Here is a 23,149-nt window from a genome sequence, read left to right as displayed (position 1 = left end):
TTGTAGACCAGGCTGGCCTCGAACTCACAGAGATCCGCCTGCCTCTGCCTCCCGAGTGCTGGGAATAAAGGCGTGCGCCACCACTGCCCGGCTAGCTTTTTTTTTTAAATGGATGTTTTGTTTGAGTGTTTGTCTGTGTACCACATGTGTGCAGAAACCTGATAAGGTCAGAAGACGGCCTCGGACCCCGTGGAACTGGAGTTTCCACCACGTGGGTGCTGACATATGGGACTAAGCCTTGGTCCTCTGTAAGTACAGCAAGTGCTCTTAATCACTGAGCAATCTCTCCAGCCCCGGGACTGATTGATTTTCTTCTACTTGCTCTCCACCCATGTGAATGAGAGTTTGCAGATAATGGTACCTGAGGATGGGAAGTGCTTCCCGACAGGGACAACAGAAGGCGATTTCCTTCAGTGATCAAAGGCAAACCCCAGGGAAAAGCAATACCAACCAAGCTTGGAACCTCAGCTGACTGAGCACTCCTAAGAGTGAGTGCAAAGTCTCAATGTAGATTGCCACCAGAGTTACAAAACGACCCGTGAGCTGTGAGCCCCCAGCTCAGCAGCCTCTATGAGGTACCAAGTTCAGGAGGCCCGCTCCAGCGGGGTTCTTGTGCCACAGGACGGATGTATGAAGTTGGTGAAGAATAGTCTATCCACCGCTAGTCTTTCAAACTGACTGCCCCTGCTATCTTTATACAAGTTCTAATACATTCAAGCTCGAGCAGTTTCACATCCTTTCTCCTTAATCACTAAAGAATCACTGACATTTATTCACTTAAATTCCTCTTCTTTCCCACTCCCTTGACGTCATCGACCTTTACCCCATATCATTACAATGCAAGACAAATGTTTGTTTCTAGCGAGGTGCATCTCATACTGTGCCCTGTCCCGCAGCAAATACACGATTACAAAGTAAGAGATTTAAGCCTTGTGATTGGCTCTAAACAATATGAAATCAGCTGAGTGTATTGTGATGCCTAGGGTATCATTTTCGGGTATATACCAGCACTAAATAATCTAAGTCACCTTTATTATGAGGATCACAGTTGTAATCCTATTCTTTATAAGTTCTCAAGATAGGAATGATTAATACCTAACTTTTTAACTGTTGGGACTAAATTTCTATTCTTCCTGAAAATTTCTGCATGTGCTTTCCTTAAGGGAACTGGGGGTTTTATATTCCTTTATTGATATATTGGGAAAATATCCAAGGGTTCATGTCCTGGCACCAGAATAATATCTGACCTTTTGTGTCCTGTATTGTTTCCTTATATGTTCCTGTAAGCTTTTAATGTCATCTTTTAGGAAACCGTTTTCCAAGTTGTTAAGTTCTTCAGAGTATATTTATCCCTATTTGGAATTGAATAAGCAATAATCATTAACCTTAGTGGGTTCTTTATGCTTGCTCAGGATGGCTGCAAAGGCAGGCAGGGGCAACCGGAAACCTTTTCTGTAACAGATCAGAGAAATTTAATTTTTCTGTAGGGGCTTTTGTTTCCAGTAAACTCAGGCACAATCGTGGCTAATAACTCAAAATGAAGTATTATCATAAGAATAAGCATAGCAGAAGTTACCGAGGCCTGAAGCCCATGAGGTCCCTAGGATTAGCATAGGAGTCTGCAGTATTGTTTCCACAGGTCCTTGCCAATTGGATGGGACTCTCCAAAGGGCCTTACCATCCAAGGAACTCCTTTTGCAAAACATTTATTCTCTGTTCCCAGGGTGACAGTATGGCTTCCGCCAACCAGGACACAGGAAGCTGGGCCTTCCTTCAGGGATCCTGGAAGGGCATGTGTTTCTTCTCACAGGTTTATGGCTTCCAACCCAGCCTAGCAGTCCCAGTAGGCTCTCCAGGCAATGGTAGAATACACAAAGACCACTGGTTATACATGGAAGTTTCTTTCCCACCCTGTCTAGTAGCCAATCAGTCCCAAAGAAACACAGGGGTTTATATTAATTTTGAACTGTTTAGCCTATTAGTTCATGCCTATTATTACCTAGCTCTTACAACTTAAATTAACCCCTAATTCTTGTCTATGTGTAGTCACATGACTTGGTACCTCTTCTCACTGAGGCATTCTCATCTTGCTTCCTCTGTGTCTGCCTGGTGACTGACTCTCTTCCTTTCCTCTTCCCAGAATTCTCTTAGTCTGGTCACCCCAACTATACTTCCTGCCTGGCTACTGGCCAATCAGTGTCTTATTAAATGAGTGAAGAATGTTTGCAGTGCACAAGAGCATCATCACACAGCAATTGGTACTAAGTAATAGGAAGCTAACCTTATCATGCTGACAAGGACAGGATGGGACTATTGGCCCTGGGGGCACATGGATTTCTGACTTCCAGAGCCATAAGGTAATAAGTTCTCATGGTTAGCAGTGATTGCATGGGATCCAGAAGGGCTCCAGAATCCCTGCAGGAACTATTATCCATGCATGCTCAAGTCTCTGTCAGGAGAGGATACGATATTTGAATAAATCCCACACACATCCTTCCACGTGCTCAGCCATCTCTGAGTTTGCACAGCTAGTCCAATGCAAATAGACACTGCACCGTATGGTTTATGGATTGACAAGAAAAAGGTCTGCTTATTCAGAACAGTGCAATTCAAGTTGGCTGGATCTGAGTATGTGGAAGCCATAGATAGGAAGTATTGATAGAGTCCTGCCCCTTTCCTTATTTCATGCCTTTTCGAACATGTAAAAGCTTTCTGTACTTCTTCACTCACAGGGTGCCACCTGACCACTTGTGAGGTACTGCTGTGTCCGCTGTGTCCTTGTCACTAAACAACTGATGGCCCGGATGGGACACAGTAAAGCCTCAGGCTACAGTGAGCCTCATTTGTCTCTGAACTCTCTGGTCTCTGTCTACGTGATGCTACTTTTTGATGCACCCTGACCTTTAGTGGCAGGCAGCCCTCCTCTCCTAGTAAATCATGACTACATCACTACTTGTTTTTTTTCTCTTAAAACTCTCTTTCTGTGGCCAGAGAAAGACTACAGATGTAGTGTAGGGCTAATTTTATGTCAGTTTGACACAAGCTAGCTCTCAGAGAAGGATCCTCAGTTGGGAAAATTCCTCCAGGTAGGAAAACATGTAGGGCATTTTCTTCATTGATGAATGATGGAAGAGGCCCATCCTTGGGCTGGTGGTCCTGAGTTCCTTAGGGAAACAGGCTGAACAAGCCATGATGAGCAAGCTAGTAAGTAGCCCCCTTCCATGGCCCCACTTGAGTTGCTGACATTGCTGCTTTGATGATGAACAGTTATATGGACATGTGAGTGAAACAAACCCTTTCCTCTCTAAGCGTCTTCTGGCCATGGTGTTTCATCACAGCAATAGTAACCCAGCTAAGACATGCGGCTCCCAAAGTGCTTTTTCCCTCTCTAACTTTGATATGAAATCTGTATGTCACAGGGCAGTACTTAAGTGAAGGAAATGAAATGTTAGACTGGTTAAGATTCTATAGCCTCTCTTTGCCCTTCTTTCTGGAGAGTCCCAGGTTGTATGAGTTTATTGGTGGTTTCTGATTGGCTATAAACATCTTGAGTTTTCTTTTTTCATTATTGCAGGCGTTTACTGTGCTTGCAAACATATCAAAGTTCAAGTCACCCATGAGATCAGGTAGCTCCAACTGTGCCCCTCCACAGAACTTCAAACAATTGCGACTATCACTATTTGTGCAAACACACCCTTAGACCTTCCACTGTGCCTCAGTTTACCTTTAACCAGAGGCCCCAAGAGGAACCATCCCTGTTGACATCTTGCTCTCAGATTTCTTGTCTTCAGGGTTGGGAACTCATGAGTCTGATACTTCAGTTGCCAGGCAGACACACTCACTTTCTTGCAACTGTATTTCAGGTTCTGCATCCCCTGCCCAGGCAGTACATTAGTCTCTGTGACTTTCTCCCCACTCCCTTTGTGAAAAGGGGTAGATCCTGGCTCAGCTGACCTCTGCACCAGCCTGGGAAGCCCCAAGGCTGTAAGCCAGCCTGGGAAGCCCCAAGGCTGAGTAAGGCATGGTGTGGCCACACATAAATCAGACTCATGCTGGGCTGGCTACAGCAATGGAGAGGAAACATGAACCTTCATGGTCCAGAGGGCATGCAGGGTGGGTTGTCAGTGTGTCCACAAGAGGTAGGATAAAGCCCATGGGGAGGGGAGCTGGTTATCCTGTGTATGCCTGTGTTTTCCTCAGCTGGCTTCCTGGGTGAGAACTAACATGAAGTTCTGTGGTCCTGCCTTCCTGGTCACACTCTCACTCTCAGAAGTGCTGTGGGACACACTACTAAGTGCTTACCTCCTTGCGTGAGAAGTCTCTTCCTTAAAGAGCCCAACAAACGCAGTGCATTTTTATCTTAGTGTTCGGCTTTGCTTTTGAATCACTTTAGTAGGATGTGTTGGGCAAAGAGATCATTGAAGAGTTGAGGCTTGTGCTTATGATGTAGGGGGTCTCTGACTTACTGTGTACAATTGGTTTGGTGGAATGCCTGGTGTCTTAGGGTTTCTATTGCTGTGATAAGATACCATGACCAAATGAACTTGGAAAGGAAAGGGTTTATTTCACCTTTCAGCTCGTAAGTCCTTCTCGGAGGGAAGACGGGACAGGACTGAGCAGAACACTGCTTATTGGCTTGCTCCTCATGGGTTGTTGAATTTGCTTTCTTTTACAACTCAGGACCACCTACCCAGAGTTGGCACCATTCACACTGAGCTAGGCCCTCTCATATCAATCAATCTGGTAGGCCATTTTCTCAGTTGAGATTTCCTCTTCCCAAACACCTCTAGCTTGGGCCAAATTGACATAATGCTAACCAGCACCGATTAAGGTGCAAAAACCAGGTAGTGTTTGGAGCAGGCACTTTAAACCTGTGTTAGGAGTCAAAAAGGGCAGGTAAGCTGAGGTAGGGCAAAGGGTGACTCAGAGTAACCCAGTAACTCTGTTCCCCATCCCAGTGGTTTTAGGAAGTCTTGAGGTAGGTCATGTATAAATATATTCATGGATAGCTTGCTCCTGGCTTGTCCTGTGGGGCACGGTCAGAAGAGCTGGGCAGAGTAAATTGTTGACCAATCCTTACCAGTGAGAGGATGTGGGCATGGCCAATCGGCTCTTACCATCTGTGAATATGTATCTTTCAGGAGACTGAGAGTCTGGGCTGAGTGAACGTGAGAACCTGGGCTGCTGACACTTGAACCATTTTCTTTCAAAATAAGAGCAGTGCCTCCTATTCATAGTGGCTTCCATAAGATTAAACCTTTTGACTTGAGCTGGGTGTAGTGGAATTCCAGCACTAGGGAGGCTGTGTCAGGAGCCTCTGAGAGTTCAAGGCTAGCCTGGTCTACTTAGTGAGTTGCAGGCTTTACTGTGGAAAGCATCCGTCTCATTCCCATTCTGAGGCCAGGGTGGATGGTTTTGCCTTCCCTGTCTACAGGGCAGTCCTACTTGTCTGGGTTTTTTGTTGTTGTTGTTGTTGTTGTTGTTGTTGTTGTTGTTTTTACGTTTTCTGAGGTTAATGAATTAAGCCTAGCAGTTTAACTCATTCCAGAACTTTCTTCATCAGCTGTATGACAGAGTTTATTGTTACACTTGGGGGAATTCCTTGGTGGTTGTCAACAGTTATCCACAGGAATGCATGAAAATATCATGTTTTTGATTCTCTCTGAACTTGGACCTAGCAAGTGAATATTAGCATGTTTTTGTGAAGCCCTCACGGAAGTTGGATGGTGAATATTCATTGTACTTGTTTTCCAACAGATAAGCAAGAAATAGTAGCTCAGATGGTCGCCACATTTCCAAGGTTTTCACCATGTCTAGGTGTGAAGTCAGCAGTCAGATGGATGAAAATGCCACCCCAAATCTGGATAATGTTCTATTTGGCATCAGATTGGTGCAGGACAATTCTATATTCTGTCAATTATATTTTAAATAAACGCTGATTGGCCGGTAGCCAGGCAGGAAGTAGAGGTGGGAAAACCAGGCAGGAAGTAGAGGTAGGGTAATGAGGATAGGAGTATTGGGGAAGAAGGAAGCTCTTTTAGCAGTCCTACCCAAACCACCGAAGAAGGAAAATGTGACCTACCCCGCTGTAAAAGGTACTGAGTCATGTGGCTAACATAGATAAAAATAATAGGTTAATATAAGTTATAAGAGCTAATACAAAGCCTGGGCTAATGGGCCAATCAGTTTAGGATTAATGTAGACTTCTGGGTATTCTCTTTGGGATTTACTGGCTGTGGGAACTGGGCAGGACAGAAACCCCAATGAGCAAGCCCTCATGTTACATCAGATGTCTTGCTTCTGTCACCACCACTCCAAATCTGGTCTCTATCAATCTTTCCCTGGGCTTCTAGCCAGCTGCCTTTCCTCTGATGGAAATTTCTGTGTCTGAGGGCAGCTGGGCTGGCAGTACTGTCTGTGGCCACCACCTTCAACTGAAACTCTCCTGTCCTTACTGCAGATGTCCTGTAAACATGCCATTTCCCTTCCACACATGGCTCTGCCATGTCTTAGCCAGAGATGGGGGAGGGCAGACAGATACTAGCACTGAGGGTGACACAAAATGAAATCTAGCAGAAGAGGAGCTACTTATTGCCTCCATCTCCTCCCTCCCCTGCCACAGCCTGCCTGTTGTAAAGACAGGTTCTGGGGAGGGTGGCATCTTAGGGATTTCCTAAGTCTTAGTCAGTGACGTGACACCATGACCATGGCAACTCTCATAAAGGAAAGCATAAGTTTGGGGAATTGTTTATAGTCTCTGAGGTTTCATGGCAGGGAACATGGCTACATGCAGGCAGATATGGTGAAGTAGCTAAGAGTTCTACAAGCAGGGCCACACACACACACACACACACACACACACACACACACACACACTGGGCCTGGCTTGAGCTTCTGAAACCCAAACGCCTACCCCCTGTGATATATACTTCCTTCAAAAAGGCCATATGTCCTATTCCTTTTCAAGTAGTGCCACTCCCTAATGACAAAGCCTTCAATTATATGAGCCTATGGGGGGGGCATTATTCTTCAAACCACCACACTTAGCTTGTCCCACTTCACTATTTAACAATGACACGGTAGTATCATGCAAGTGGGGGAAATTGATGACATGAAGTCCCTGACCCTGAGTAGGGTACAGGCATGTGGTCTGAGTAGCCCTAATGGTGCCACATGATCCATGCTGCTGCAGGGCCAGGAACAAACATGCCCCAAGGAAAAAGTCACTAACGGAGTCAGGGCACATAAGGTAGCATGTGTTGGGGTTGTGGGAATGACTAGGAGTTTTCTAGTAATATGGTGAAGGAAGTGGTGAGGAAGCCAGGGGACAAATGATGCCAGGGTCTTGTGATGGTGGATGGTGACCAGCACTGGCAACAGACTGAACTGTGGTGGAAAGAAATGAGGTTGGGGACAATTTGAGACCTCTTAAGTGCATGCATTTCTGGCTAGAGTAGTCATGGTTTCTATGTAAGGGCTTGATTTCATTAGGATAGTGCAGATAGGGGAGCTCATGCGGGAGGCCAGCCAGGGATGCTGCAGAGAGCCCACTAGCCATGGGGAAGACCTCTCAGTTGCTCTAAGGAAAGAGACGTTAAGGAAGAAATGGCCAGAGTTTATGAAAGATGAGATGGACTCAAGGCTTTGGCCCTAGTTGTCACGTGGATAATGGTCCTGCATCCCTAGAAAGGTCAGTATGGAGGTCTGGATACAACTTGGAGGAAGGACCTTGGTGCATCTGTGTTCTCTGCTTCTCAGACTCTCCCTGACATCTTTGACTTGGAATGGGTCAAAGGTTCCACATGGATATGAATCCACTGTGCGAGGATTGCGATTCCAAGGAGATGCTATCAGCAGGAGACGTGTGTCTCAAGCGAGGGAGCTGAGCACATGCTGCCTCCATGGCACAACCTGAGAGGCTGGCCGTGCATCTTCCCACCCGAGCAAGTGTGTTAAGGAGGATCTGGGTCTATCAAAAGGAGTGGAGTTGGAATTTGTCCTTGTCTTTTTAGTTTTCTTTTGATAAAACCAAATGGCACAGACTAAGTAACTTAAAAGGTACAAGAGTTCATTCATCTCATAGTACTTGATAAGAGGTGGACCAAGGGCTGCATCTGCTGAGAAAGTAGGTTGGCGATAGAGTATGACTTTGCAGAGTTCCAAGGCAATGCTGGGCATTATGTGGTGTAGAGAGATATAAATGTAAGAAAAGCTGGATAATATAACAGACTTGATCTTGCTATAATCCTTAATCTCTGCACTCACTCCTTGCTTTTTGAGATGGGGTCTCCTGTGTCCCAGGCTGGCATTGAGCTTTCTCTGCAGCTGAAGATGACCTTGAACTCCTGATCCTCCAGCCTCCATGTCCCAAGTGCTAGGATCATATGAGTGCTCACCACCCTTGTCTACTGTGTATAGGGGATGGAACCCAGGGCTTTGCATGTTTTAGACAAGCATTCTGTGAACTGAGCTACTTCCCCATGAGCCAGTGAACAGACTGTTCCATCCAGGAGGACACAGCCCTCTCCAGCTTACCCTACTCAAAAGCATACCCGTCCTATTGATTTATATCTCACCATCGGGGGCACCATGATAGGCCTGCACAGTGACTCTTGTAGCCTCTTGGTTAGGCTCCAAAGCTACCATTTCTGAGCTGCCTGACAGTATGGTATGCTGTCCTCCTTTGGGATACAGGGGTTTGGGCCCAGCAGAACATAATACAATAACTGCCTTCTGAAAAACACGTTTATTTCTAAGTATAACACTGTCCCCTAGATTTAGGGACAGTGTGGTCTGCTTCCATAGGTATGAAAAAGTCAACTGTATCAGATTCTCACTTCTCAGCCTCCCTAGGCCATGACCAGGTGCCTCTATCTCACCTACGTTCATAAACTTGAGGGTCAAATTGCCCAAGGAAGAGTCTCAGATAATCGCAGAAATAGGTACCACACATATTTATGTGGTTATTTTCTAGGTTGACTTTGTTTTTAGAACAACTTTTACCCAAAGTGGAATTCTCAACATGTCTATACAACATGTTCTCTGAAAAATGGATTCCAGTGTCAGACGATTGTGGGAAATCCTGCACCTCTCATGCCGTTCTTCAGTATTCGCAATTCACCATCAAGGCTCTGAGAAAGTCTGCAGCGTGAACAGTTGGCTCGGGCTGGGAGATGTTGGATCAGGAAGGAGAGTGCTCACTGAGCAAGCATATGAGGTTCTGAGTTCAGATCCCCAGTACCAAGCACTGACAACACATTTATGATCTCAGTACTGACGAGAGCAGAGGCAGAAGGATTCCTGGCTCTTTGGCCATCCAGTTTAGCCAGTCAGTGAGCTTCAGTACAGTACAGTACAGTGAAAGACCCCGGTTTTCTTCACCATTTTAGATGTACATGGTGGAGAGCTGTAGAGTAGACACCTTGTGCTGGCTTGTGGCTTCCACATATATGTGCTCATGTGAGCCCTTGTACCAGACAGTCTGTGCACACACATGAACACATACAACTCTCTGTCTCTCTTGCTCCTCAAAATTGTAGACTCTCTATTGGTTGTCAGGACACAAAACCTGTGTGTTGTTTTGCATTAAAATTGCATTTTTACGTGAACGTGTGCTTTGCCTGAATATATGTTTATGCACCACATGTATGCCTGGTGCGTAAGAAGGCCAGAGGAGGACAGTGGATTGCTGGGCTGGAATTATAGATGGCTGTAAGCCAACATTGGAGTCCTGAGAACTAAACTCTGGTCTTGGCAAGATCAGTAAGTGCCCTTAGTCAGTGAGCCATCTTTCCAGTCCCCTTGTTTTGCACTTTTTGCTGACTATAGTCTTAACACCTGGGGGCTAGACCACTGTGAATATTGTCATAGTGCATTCACACTAGGCTAAACTTTAAGGTCTTGCTGAGAGTCTGTGAAAGCAGTAGAGCCTTGGGCAGCCCTGGAGCTGGAGTGGGGCATCCCCTGACCTGTAGGAGGATGTCAAATGTCTTCTGTCTTCACCTTCCATTTTCATTTCCCCCCTACTCGCTCATGATAATTTTCTTATTTATTCTATTTCTTGATCTTTTACCTTAGATGAAAGTAGGGTAATTAGTTCCTTGTCTCTGTTTTTAATGGTGTCTCATCTGCCTTCTGGCTTAGCAGTTAATTATGGCTTTAGGGTTCTTTCCCTTTGAAATGAATCTATGCTGTTATCCTCCACCACCCAACTACCCCAGGCTGATTTCTCTTCTGTCCCTGAAGACTTCAGACTCATTTATTATTATAAAAAGTTAGAAAGGGTCCTGGAGAGATGGCTCAGTGGTTCAGAACATTTAACAATCTTATAAGAGCTAGGTTCAGTTCCCAGAACTCATAAGGTATCTCATAACTGACTGTAACTCCACTTCCAGGGGACCTGACTCCCATTTCTGGTATTGTCAGGCTCCCACGTGTACACTGTGCACAAAACACACATGCAGGCCAAACACTGGTACTCACAAGGTAAAAATAAATCTTTAAAAGAAAGCTAAGGAGAAATTAGGTTTGCTGATTGATGAAGGAGCGGCAGCGGGCTGTGTCCCACCATCCAGCTAGCTTTACTTAAAATAATTACACAGAAACTGTATGTTTTTAAACACTGTTTGGCCCATTAGTTTCAGCCTCTTATTGGATAGCTCTTACATATTGATCTAACCCATTTCTAATAATCTGTGTAGCACCACGAGCTGGCTTACCAGGAAAGATCTTAACCTGTGTCTGTCTGGAGTGGGAGAATCAGGGCGACTGCCTGACTCAGCTCTTTCTCCCAGCATTCTGTTCTGTTTACTCACTCCACCCACCTAAGGGTTGGCCTATCAAATGGGCCAAGGCAGTTTCTTTATTAATTAACCAATGAAAGCAAAAGATTAGAAAGAAATCACTACCACATCAGCTGATAAAGTATTACAGTATTTCATTCTGCATTGCTATGATGCTGTTTTCCCTGGATCAATGCTTTGACCTCTCTGTGCACTATTTCTGTCATCTGCTAATGCCATCTTACAGGAGCGTGGTGGGAAGGAAATGAGTTAATATGGCACTAATAATCACGAATGACACAGTTATTATAGTAATTAATAAGAACAATATTTTTGCTTTAAAAAAGGCACTTAAATACATTTCTAAACAGCTCTTGATTAACTCTTTTCTTCCCAGTTTTACTCAACAAGATGAACCACAGAAAATGGTCTTCCTACCACAATGTTATTTTTATTCACCAAGCTGCATTTTCTGCTTATTTGCGGTGCACACAGCCACTCCAAGGACACTAGCCTGGCAGAGTGAGAGGAGGGGAGAGGAGGGAACCCAGAGGATTGGGCCCTGTCTTGCCACTCCCTCCTCCTCCTCCCAAGGGCCTGCTCACTAAATGACCAGCACTAACACATGCAAGGCTTGCACTTAGAGGTAACAAGAGACCATGGGCTCAGTCACCCGTGGGTCTCAATTTCAGGTGTAAATAATACATTCTGCCCACTCTGACCCACGGCCTATCAGAAGCTGTGCTGGATGTCTCTAAACAGTGCTTTGAAAGCCGCAGCTTTCTGGTGGGAGATGGTAGATCTCAAAAGCTCACTTGGATGCATCATTCCTTAAAGTTTTTATTTGTGCATGTTGATTTTACAAAGAGAGGTTTTGTGAACGTGTCATTTCAGTATCTCATGTTGTTTACGACGGTTGCCCAGCATTGTTCTCTCAGACTCTGTGGATGTGTCATCCCTGCCTTTGCAGAGAGCTGACAAGAGAGCTCTTGTCCCTCTACTCTACCACGTGAACCAGCCATAAAGAACTGTTTGAGAGCAGCAGCAGCAGGAGATGCCTGGGACTTTGGGGTGACAAGCTGTTTGGGTTTCCTCTTCTTATGGTTCTGCTGCTGGGAGGGCCAGCCTTCACCGTGCAGGGCTCAAAGGGAATCCACAGGGTCAGTGTACTAAGACTTTTTTTTGTAGGAGAGAGTAAGGGGAAAGATACTCACACATTCTCTTGATGGCTTCCTTCGGACATTTTCTTTTTCTTCTATATTCTGACTCTTTGTTTTTCATCTACAGCTTATATACCCCAACAGAATCTTTCAGGCAATATGGAAATTACAATGTGGTTACATTCTATTTTTCAAGTGAATGATTATAATGAATACAAGTAAGAACATGTTTTTCATTTCTGTTTACATGATGAAGACAAAATCATCCCAAAAACCCACATACACTTACATCTAAGTAACTTGTTATAGTTATCAGAGTGTGAGCATGCAGGGTGATTTTCTCAGCCAGTCCTTTTGCTGGCAGTCTGCATATTGTGGTTACAAAGGAAGAATCAATCACTTTATTACTTATCTTGAAAAGTAATCTTATACGGAACTACAAATCTAAACTTGTATACATAAAAAACAATTAGCCAACTCTACCTTAAATCTTTAGGGCTTATCCTATTCATCAATAGTTTTTTATATCAGGAAGTTGAGTGCAGAAATGGGCACAAGGAATTAATCATCATCTTTGATCACAAACCAATCCTAGCTAGGAACGTACGTCAACTAGTAATTGGGCTTCTTTGATTTTTGATACTGTACTGGGAGGTTTTGTTTGTCAACTTAACACAGCTATAGAGTCATTAGAGGAAGGAGACTTAATTGAGTGAATGCCTCCATGAGATCCAGCTGGAAGGCATTTTCTCATTTATTGATCAATGGTTCAGGGTCCAGCCCACAGTTGGTGGTGGGATTCTTGGGCTGCTGGTCTGGGTTCTATAATAGGCTGAGGAAGTCATGGGAAGCAAGCCAGTAAGCAGCTCCCCTCCATGGCCTCTGTACCAGTTCCTGTTTCCAGGATCCTGTCCTGTTTTGAGTGCCTGTCCTGACTTCTTTCAGTGATGAGCAGCAATGTTGAAGTGTAATCCTAGTAAACCCTGTCCTCCCCAGCTTGCTCTTTGGTCATGGTGTTTTTTGTCACAGCAGCAGAAACCCTAAGACAGATGCCTAACCTAATGAATCTATCCCTTAGCTGAGGATGGATGTGTCCTTCTGAATTGTTTTCTAGGGTTTAGATTGTTTTCTAGGGTTTTCCATCTCAGAGTTATTATCAAAACATCTCAATCTAACCTGAAATCATCCTAAGGCTTTGTATAAGCAATGATAAAATGCAAACCTGTGAATCTTCAATCTCTCAACACCAAGATTAAAAGAATTTCAGCCATCCTGGTTCCTGGACTAAACTGTTTTCCTTAATCATTAACTTGAATTGTGATCCCTGAAGCTCCTGAAGTGAAACCCCTCGGCTTTTTCTAGAGCATTTACTCTGTTTGTTAGTCCTCAATCAATCCCTTCTTTAGTAATCAATGTCAATCAATAGAATAGGTATAGCCATGAATCTTTTAGGCCATGAAAGAAAGAGTTAGTAACCCATTCGAATGTGAATGCAACAGGATCTTCACACCAGGGTGGGGAAAGCGTAAAATGTGACAACACATATGGTTATAAGGAAAGCATTGGGATTCACAATAGAGTTAATTCATCTTGTCAAATAGCAAGTTTTACAGAAAATGTCATATATAGATCCATTCATAACAATATTTATAAGGCCTGAATCTCCTAGATATAAAATAGCAAAATGTGATGTGACACGAGACTGAATTCTAGGAGAAAGACAATCAGATCGCAAAAGCAATTTTAAGTTAGTGTAAGTAAGGGCAGCAAATAGGTGAGTCTGAGGTTCAGGGCAGTGGGATGACTAGGGCTACATATGTGGGGTTGGACCAGTCAAAGTCCAGTGTGTTACAGCATGTATTTCCATAAGGATGGAAACTAACTCCTGTGTTGGGGAAAGCACATGGTATCCACCTGGGACTGTGGGTAACAGGGTTAATGCCATTCCAAGTATGATTTATGTTCTAGAATCAATCTGGAAGACCCTTAGTAGGGTGTGTGCGATCAGGAGTTAGTTTATCTGGGTGATACCGGTCTGCAGGCGAAGTCATATTTAGTGACCAGGTCTATTTTCCAGCTGTTTGTGTAGGCTGACTAGTCTTGAGTGTCCTGTATTTTAGAAGCAAACATAATGTAATGGGGTCGCAGCAGATGTAAAAGAGGACAAGGGAAGACTATCTGAATGTCCCTGAAATTCAAAGGGCTCGGTTAAACGGAGTTGAACAAAACCAGATCCCCATAAACAAAGAACCATTAGTGACAAGTTTTACTTTTTCATAGTTCCATGTAATTGGGTGAAACAGAGGAGGGTCAGGGACACAAGCCCAATATGCTTCTTGAGCAAGAGCACAAGGAATAAGGCACAGTATCTACAGAGTAGCCACAGCCGACATAACCACGAAAAGATTTTCAGGACGTTGAGCTTTTCCCTGATTCAGTAAAACCTGAGTGACTTCTGCTGGTTAATCTGTCCTCAAGAAGGAATCCAACCGTGGTGGGTAGAAGCAACAGACTGTGGGGCGTGATGAGGACGAGGCTGATGAATTTGGAGGCAGTCCACCAGGAAGATGTTGGTTGAATATTTCCAGTGTCTTCATCTGAGGTGGTGTTTTGAGATATTGGAGGACGAGGTGGGCGTGAAGGAAGCATCAGGGGTGAAATTCTCCTCCTTTGCATTGGTCCAAGGAGCCTCTGAATGCATCTGATCTAGACCAGCTGGCCATATGGTCTGATCAATTGGTCTGGTACCCACAAAGGTGAATCAGCGTCCTGAGGAAAAATATAAGCATAGCCTCTTTCTGATGTAAATAAGACATCTGGACCCTTCCACTGACCCATTCACAGGTCTTTCCATTTTATCAAAAGTTTAGGAATAATTTTGGTAGTAAAATGTCTAAGGAATGAACTCATTTTGTCCTCAGAGATATTTACGTGACTTATTACATATAGGGCATGATTTAAAATATGATGGAGAGATAAGTATATAAAATGCCCATTTTGTAACATAGATATTTAAAATTTTAAAGTTTGATGGGTTGTCCCTACAACTATCTGTCCTTGAGGATTATAAGGGATACCTGTGAAGTGGGAAATAGCAAAAACTGAGTAACATTTATTAAAAGCTTTAGAAATATAAATGGGCATTATCTGTCTTTAAGGCCTTAGGCATCCCCCAAATTATAAAACAATAAAATAAATGTTGCTCTAGAGTGGCCAAAAGCACAAATAACATGAAAATATGTATCCACATACACATGGACAAAAGCTAGCTAGCTTTCCAAAGAAGGGACATGAGTAATGTCCATTTGTCATAAGTCACATGGACTTAGGCCTCATGGGTTGACTACCATGGGGAGAGTATGTGTGGTTGTGGGGACAAGCAGGGCAATTCCATACACTTGTCCAGGCAGCTTCGTGAGGGAATTGAAGCTGAAAGTAGAACACCACAGTGTTTTGATGATAGAGTGTGTGGCTCTGTTGACCTGCTTCTGTGGAATGGGCTATGAGTCTTGTCAAGGAGTCAGTCATGCATTTTCCTTCACGTATAAGGCTGGGAAATATAGAGTGTGCTCAAACATGCCTCACAGGAAGGGGATAGGTTTTAGGTTGGATTACATTTTGTAACATTGAGAGCAAAGTTAAAATTGTAGAATGACCAGAAGGCAGTGGTGCAGTTTCTATATGATGACATAATCTGACCACATATTGAGAATACATTATATACATTAATATATATGCATATGTACATTAGAAAGTTTGTATTTAAGCCTCTCACAACAGTAATTACTGCTATTAATTCTACCCTCTGTGTGGAGGTTTCCTTTGTAGGAAAGGACTCCTTGTGGCCATCAATACTTAAAACAGCTTGTCCCAAGGCTGAGCCATCAGTAAAGACAAGCATTGCTGGGGGAGGCATTGGGGTGAATCTAGTTCTGAGAGGAAAGGGGACAGGGCATTGTTTTATAAAATGTAACAGGAAATGATTGGGTAAATAGTAAGAATAGATGTCTATATATCCTATTGGGACATCCATATTTGGCCTATAGGCCTAGCATATCTAACAAACTATTCTCAGAAACAGGGAATTTTGAAGGACAATTCTATCTTGTCTTGGTAAAGTTTTGCATTTACTTTCGTTTGTAATCTAATGGTCTAGTTTGGAAAGTATAGTGTCAACAATTGAGGCAAAGACAGTTTCTCTGCCCAGTAACTAACTTTTTCCACAAAGAAAGCATACTCACATGGAATATCTTTGATGTCCATATACTTTTTTTGATGTAGATTGGTGCTGCCAGGAGTAGACATGTCTCACTATCAAGAAAAACCTTCTGTCATTAAAACATTTTAAATGCATCTTCTGTAGGTCGTTGAAGTATTTGAAGATCACCTATCAATCTAAAATATATCTCTGTATGACCTTGAAAACATACCTAACATGAATATGTTTGATTATTATAGATGACTTTTAACATGTATTTCTTAATTATGGATTGCATTTTAAATACACTCCATAAGCACAACACCACAAACAAGAGTAGAAACATACAGTGTAACAAAAATAACTTTAAATTTGTATTAGTACACCAAAATCCATATCTATGTCAAATATTTTGAGATTATAGTTTTTTAAAGTCAATAATCTACCCCATTTCTCATCATTTATATATATATAATATCAACCTTTAAAAGTTTTTTTCTGACCTTGACCAATAATAATTATAAACATCACCCCCCCAAATGATGGCAAGCATCCATAAGCCATATTTTGGGAATGTGGACATTATTTTATCTATATTGCTTATTGTTATATGGAGATATTGGTATCTTTTGGGTGAACCTTGAGAAAATCAGGATATTTGTTAAGTCTTGGCTGGAGTAGTTAGTCTGTGAGGCTGGATCATCTCAGCCTACAGCCTTGAAGTTGTTCTGGATGCACAACTCTGAGGAAACTGCAACAGAAACACTGTGAGATGCTGGATTGCCTTGGTCACTCATTGTTATTGGTGTCTGGTTCCCTTGCTCTGAAAAATACATTAACCGTTAAAATTGGCATGCAGATCTGCATTAATACAAGTATAGACTGTGTGTTATACACAAGCCAGCCTAAGATGATTTCTTAGGTTTTTCTTAGGTTTATTTCCTTATGTCTGTAGACAAGATTATCAGGGGGTCTTCCTCAATCAAACTTGATCTTCTTCAACCCTGAACAAATCCATAGCCTTTGGTATTCTGTTGAAATGAAAGCATAACCTCTTTCCCAAAACAACACATCTTTTGACTTCCATTTTGAAGCCAAGGCATTTTTTAAATATATAGGTTGGTTTAATCTAGCAGCTTCAATAATCCAATGTCTCTTAGCAGCTATTGTTCATTCATCAACAACCTAAAAATTTAAAGTCAACACAATGGCATACAGGATCCAGACTCCTGTGTATTTCCCATCTCTGTGTTTTATTTATTTTACTTCTCTCTTAAAGACTTTATTAATATATAATTTTAAGCTTTTTTTCCCACAACTTTCTATACCCTTCTCTTTTCTCTCCAAATTCTATGTACATTTTCAAGCACACATTAACCCATATAGAGATTTGTTTCATCTGGATTTGTCTTTATTTCAGATCTGTGATGTTTTCTGTCTGCATGAATGAAACAAACTGCTGTACAGAGGTCATGGCATGCTGGTGGCTGGTTCCTACCCCCCTCAGTTCTCTGGGAGTCAACTGTCATCGAGTAGATACTCAGAAAGCCACATTTACTGCCCCAACTCTGTTAAGATTTTGGGTCCATGCTGCCACCCAGTAGCACACTTTCTGTTGCTCATAACTCCCATTTAAGTGTTCAGTAGCAAAGCCTATTAAAAGAGAGTTGTACCTTAGTTTGCTGCTAGTGCTGAGCATACCTGCGTTTTGTGTGTATTTAAAACATTTAATTTTAAAGCTTTCTCGGGGTCTTATATGGATGTAGATGTTGGAGTTTGGGCACCATTTGTAGACTTTCTCAGTGTGCCTTTAGTCAGTTCTGTCCCACCAGTCAACTCCCAAATTATCACATTGAGACTTATTATTAATTATAAATGCTCATCCAATGGTTTAGGCTTATTACTAACTAGCTCTTACAGCATAATCCACATTTCTTTTTTGTCTTTTTCTTTTTTTTAAAAAAAGAATACAAACTGTCTTTTTTCATTTTACATAACAATCCCAGCTCCCATGCCCTCCCCTCCTCCCATTCCCTCCACATATCCCACACACACACCTCTATCCTCTCCTCAGAGAAGGTAAGGCACATTGCTTTGGGGAAGGTGCAAGGCCCTCCCTACTATATCTAGGCTGATCAAGGAATCCATCCAAAAAGAATAGGTTCCAAAAAGGTCAGTACAAGCAGTAGGGATAAAACCTGGTGCCACTGCCAGTGGCCCCACAGACTGCCCCAGCCAGACAACTGTCACTCACATTCAGAAGGACTAGTTTGAACCTATGCTGTTTCCTTCCATGTGCAGCTGGAGATGGTAAGCTCCCATTAACTCAGGCAAACTGTTTCAATGGGTATACCTGACATGGTCTTGACCTCTTTGTTCATATTCTCACTCCTCTTACCTTCAAGTGGACTTTGGGAACTCAACCCAATGCTCCACTGCAGGTCTTTGCCTCTGTTTTCATCAGCTGCTGGATGAAAGTTCTATGGTGACATTTAAGATATTTATCAATTTGACTACAGGGAAAGGCCAGTTTGGGCACTCTCTCTATTGCTTAGGGTCCTTGCTGGGGTCATTCTTGTACATTCCTGGGAATTCATTTAGAGCCAGGTTTCTTCTTAGCCCCATCACAAATTCCTCAATCAAAATATCTCTTTCCTTGCTCTCATCTCTATTCTTCCTCCATCTTGACTATGCTGGTTTACTTTTTTAAAAAATTAAATTAAAATTTAAAAGTTATTTTTATTAAAGAGAAAGGGGGTACACAGATATATCTGAAAGAAACATAGTGAGAGAGAGTGTGGGGTAGTCATGTCTTAATTTTAAAGGTAGTTCAGTGCATGTATATAGGCATTTATGTAGCTATGCCAGGCATACATATAGATTACATGGCCATGCTACACATGTGCATTGATAACCTAGGGCATAAGGCTCCAGGGTGACCAGAGAATTTGCCTGAATGCTGATGCACAGCTGTGGGACCTTAGAAATGCTAGCACCTAGGGTGACTAAGCATTTTGCTAAATGCTGATAGCTGTGGGATCCCAGATGTGATGGAAATTAGATCAGAACCTCCTAGGCCCTAGCTGTGTGACACCTCCTTGTATTTATCCTTAATCCTCAAAACTACATAAACATTATTATTATTATTATCAGTTAGACAGTACATCTTGGGAAGAAATCATCTTAACAATCCGCGGGTTAAAATGCCCAATAGAGTGGGATGTTTCCACAAGATAGACACAACCCTACATGAGCAGCAAGCAGTGTGGCTCTCCCTGCACCCACTAACACCATACCAGGGACCAGACAAAGATGGCAGAGGTAACCTGTAAAGGCACAGTGGAAACAAAAGACATTCTGGAGTCTGTGGTCCTTGTCTATCTGAGATTCATCCATCAGAGTTTCACCTCTTGGTGAGCTGACTCCCCAAACTTCAATTGCCACTTGCTGCTGATCTCACAGAGCCACTGGCACTGTGGCTTCCTTTCTGTGTTTTGCTCAGGGGTCCCACTGACCAGTGTATGAAGTCAGAAATGGAAAGGAATGAGCCTATATTCTGACCCGGAGTGGTAGAGAGGATATTAAATGCTACCCCTGCTACCGGTCGAATGAAGGCTGCCTCAGCTGGTTTATTTTAAGTCCACACATATGTAAGCTTGAGAGCTTCTAACTTTTAAACAGAAAGCAGTAGATCAATTCCTGCTGAGCTGGGAGGTTGGAGTTCTCCATTATCTGTCATCCTGTGCTGAAATTTCCCTGCATGAATCCTGGTCCTGACAGGGGAGGCTTCTGACTGCCACTCTGGTCTTCTTTTTGCTACTCTTTGTTCCTAAGAAAAAAAGGTTACCATGTAAGTTTGCATACATACATACATATGTGTGTGTGTTTGTGTATGTGTGCTTGTGCATGTATTTGGACACATGTCCAGAGGTTGTGGACTTTTGTGTTGTTTCTCAGGAGCTAAGCTACCCTCTGTAATTTTTGAGAGGGTCTCTCGCTGGTCTGGAGCTTGCCAAGTAGGATAGGCTGTCCAGACAGTGAACCTCAAAGATCCACGTGTCTGGGCAAGCAACTCCCACCCAAGCAGTGGTGTCACAAGCCTGCATTTACCATGTTCAGCTTTTAAAACAAAATGTGAGCTCTAGGGTTGAGACTCAAGTCCTCACCCTTATTAAGGAGATCAGTGTATGAAGCCATCAAAGAACTGGTACTCTTCAAACAAGTGTCTCCTAGTGCAAATGGCTGCAGGTCTCATTTTTTTTCCCTAGCTGTTTTCAGAATCACTAAAAGCCTCCTTATCTCTCTGAAGATAGATTTGATTTCCATGTGTCACCAGCTCACCCACCACTAGCAGGTGGCTTTCCTGAGAAGAGTGACAAGTGTCTCTGAAGAACGAGTTTCTGAGAGGGTGGCAGATATACTAGGGGCAGCTGGGATAAGGATGTGACTTTTAACTTGCAGGCTAACTTGACCGGTGTCAGACTGCTGTATCATCAAAGGAATAGCTTGTTATGTTGGAATGGTGCTTCTTCCTGATTCCTTTTTAATTGATCCAGCTATAGGCTGTTCAACTCTGCTTCTAGATGGTACTTTAGAAAGTCCAGGCAGGTTAAGCGATGGTTACTCTTTCAGAGGTCCTGTGTTCAATTACCAGCAACCATATGGTGGCTCACAATCAACTATAATGAGATTTGGTACCCTCTTCTGCCATGCAGGTATACATGCATGCAGAACACATAATAAATAAGTAAATCTAAAAAAATAAAAAAAATGAAAGTCCAGGCATCCTTGAATCTGATTGACAACCAGAGCTGTCTCCTCTCTCCAAGCTCTGGTTCTCTGTATGTGCATGTACCATTGTTAGTGTCAGAGAGAAAGATAGTTCTCAGTGTGTGTGTGTGTGTGTGTGTGTGTGTGTGTGTGTGTATGTGTGTGTGTGTGTACATGTGATATGCATGCTTGGCTAATGGCTAGGTACATGTTTACATATGTGTGTGTTCTCTAGCTTATATGTGCTCATGTATGTAGAGGCCAGAGGGATGATGATTTTGGATGCCTTCTTCGGTTACTTTCCATCTTATCTTGTGAGAGAAGTTCTCTCAGTAAACCTGACTCATCAAGTGGGTGAGGCAGGCCAGCCAATGAGCTTCAGGGATCGACCTGTCTGTGGCTCCTAAGTGCCATGACATCCAGGTTTTACATGGACGCTGAGGATCCTAGATCAATACCTCATGCTTACATAGCAAGTGCTTTACCCAGCCATGGTCCACATTGTTTCCATCCTCTTTTCTGAAAGAGATATAGAAAGGACCAATGGAAAGTGTCTTCTGTTTGCTTGTGCACAGGAAGAGAGCTCCTGTGGTCGTCCTTCCCACAAAATGCCACCGATGGTGTCATCTTCGTCTTGAGCAACTTTCTTAACAAAAGGCCCATTGTTCCAAAAGCAAAGGATGAAATGATGAGCCCTGAAGATGACAAATGGAGCAGACAGTGCATGGCATGCTCGCGACCTTCTGGCCTCTGTGATCGTTTTACTCCTCTGCTCATTTTTAAATGCATTTGGTACTCTATTGCTTTGTCTATCCTTGTGCCACTCGTCTGAGTGCTCACACAGTCCCTTCTGTTCCTGTTGCTGTGATAAAATATCCAGAGAAAGGTGACTTAATGGAGAGATGGATTATTTGACTTACAGTTCCAAGTCATAGTTTGTCATCAAAGCATAAGAAACTCAGAGCAGGAGGTCACATTACATCCACAGCGAAAGCAAGGAGCAATAGCTTTTTCTCTTCACTGTTTAAAAATTACACTGGTTGTGTGTATGAGTGTGCATGTGTATGTGATGGTCACCTGGGGAACAGTGTGTGTGTGTATGTGTGTATCAAAGGACAACTTTTGGGAGTTATCTCCTTTTTCCACTCAGCTCCAGATCAGACAAGCACCTTTACTAGCTAAGCCGTCTTGTAAGTTCTTCCTCCACTCCCATTCAGTTCAGAATCTCATGTCTAGAGAATGCTTTCACCCGTAGTGTTTCCATCATCTCAACTCAGTCAACATAGTCAAGCTAATTCTCCACAGGTGTGCAACAGGCCACCTGACTGAGTCAGTCTCTCACTGGCACTCTTTCCAGGAAACTCTAGGTTATGTCAAGTTGACAATTTGTAATACCCATCACTTCAGGCCCTGCACTAAAACAGCAGCTGGGGAAGTAACACCAGTAAGATAGTGCCGGTTCTTTCCCAAGACTGTCACCTGGTAAACAAGGCAGAAATAAAACCGAACAAATGTTATATTTGCTAACAATGCCAAGTGGGAGGCTCCCAAGAGACTACGAGCTTCTGCTTGCATGGTTATTCTACAGTCCCTGCAGTGACCTGGAGCTGGTACCTGGTCTTGAGATGAAGAAATGGAGGGGTAGAGCCAACTTTCAGAACGTAGGGAGGTTATAGACAGTTGGCCGAGCACTTCATATCCCACCAATGCATCTTCTCTCTGGCTTAGAACTTCTGTCCTATGATTCCAGGTGGATTTTAGTCTTGAAGACCTTTTGACTCATCTTAGGGTTGGACTTTCCAGAACCTGCTGGAGATGTCTGTCACAGAGTAACCCAGGCCAAGGGTGGTGCTTTGTATGGCTAGCTAGCCCACTGCCTAAAGTAGATGTCCCATGTCTAAGTGTGATGGAACTTTGTCAACTTGAAACAATCTAGAATCATGTGGGAGGATGATGGAGGAAGGTCATTGGTTAAAAAATAAAGAAACTGCCTTGGCCCATTTTATTGGTTAAAACATAGGTGGGTGGAGTAAACAGAACAGAATGCGGCGGGGGGGGGGGGGGGGGGAGAGGATGTGAGCTCAGAGACGCCATGCTCCCCTCTCCCTGGCAAACGTGATAGTTCTGCTCTCTGAGGCAGACGGCAATGCAGCCAGCCACCAGGTCAGACATGCTGAATCTTTCCTGGTAAGCGCACCTTGTAGTGCTACATAGATTATTAGAAATGGGTTAAGAGGCTG

This window comes from Microtus ochrogaster, unplaced genomic scaffold, assembly GCF_000317375.1.
Source record: "Microtus ochrogaster isolate Prairie Vole_2 unplaced genomic scaffold, MicOch1.0 UNK72, whole genome shotgun sequence".
NCBI lineage: Eukaryota > Metazoa > Chordata > Mammalia > Rodentia > Cricetidae > Microtus > Microtus ochrogaster.
The sequence above is the reverse complement of the archived record's forward strand: the minus strand, read 5'-3'. Positions refer to the sequence as shown.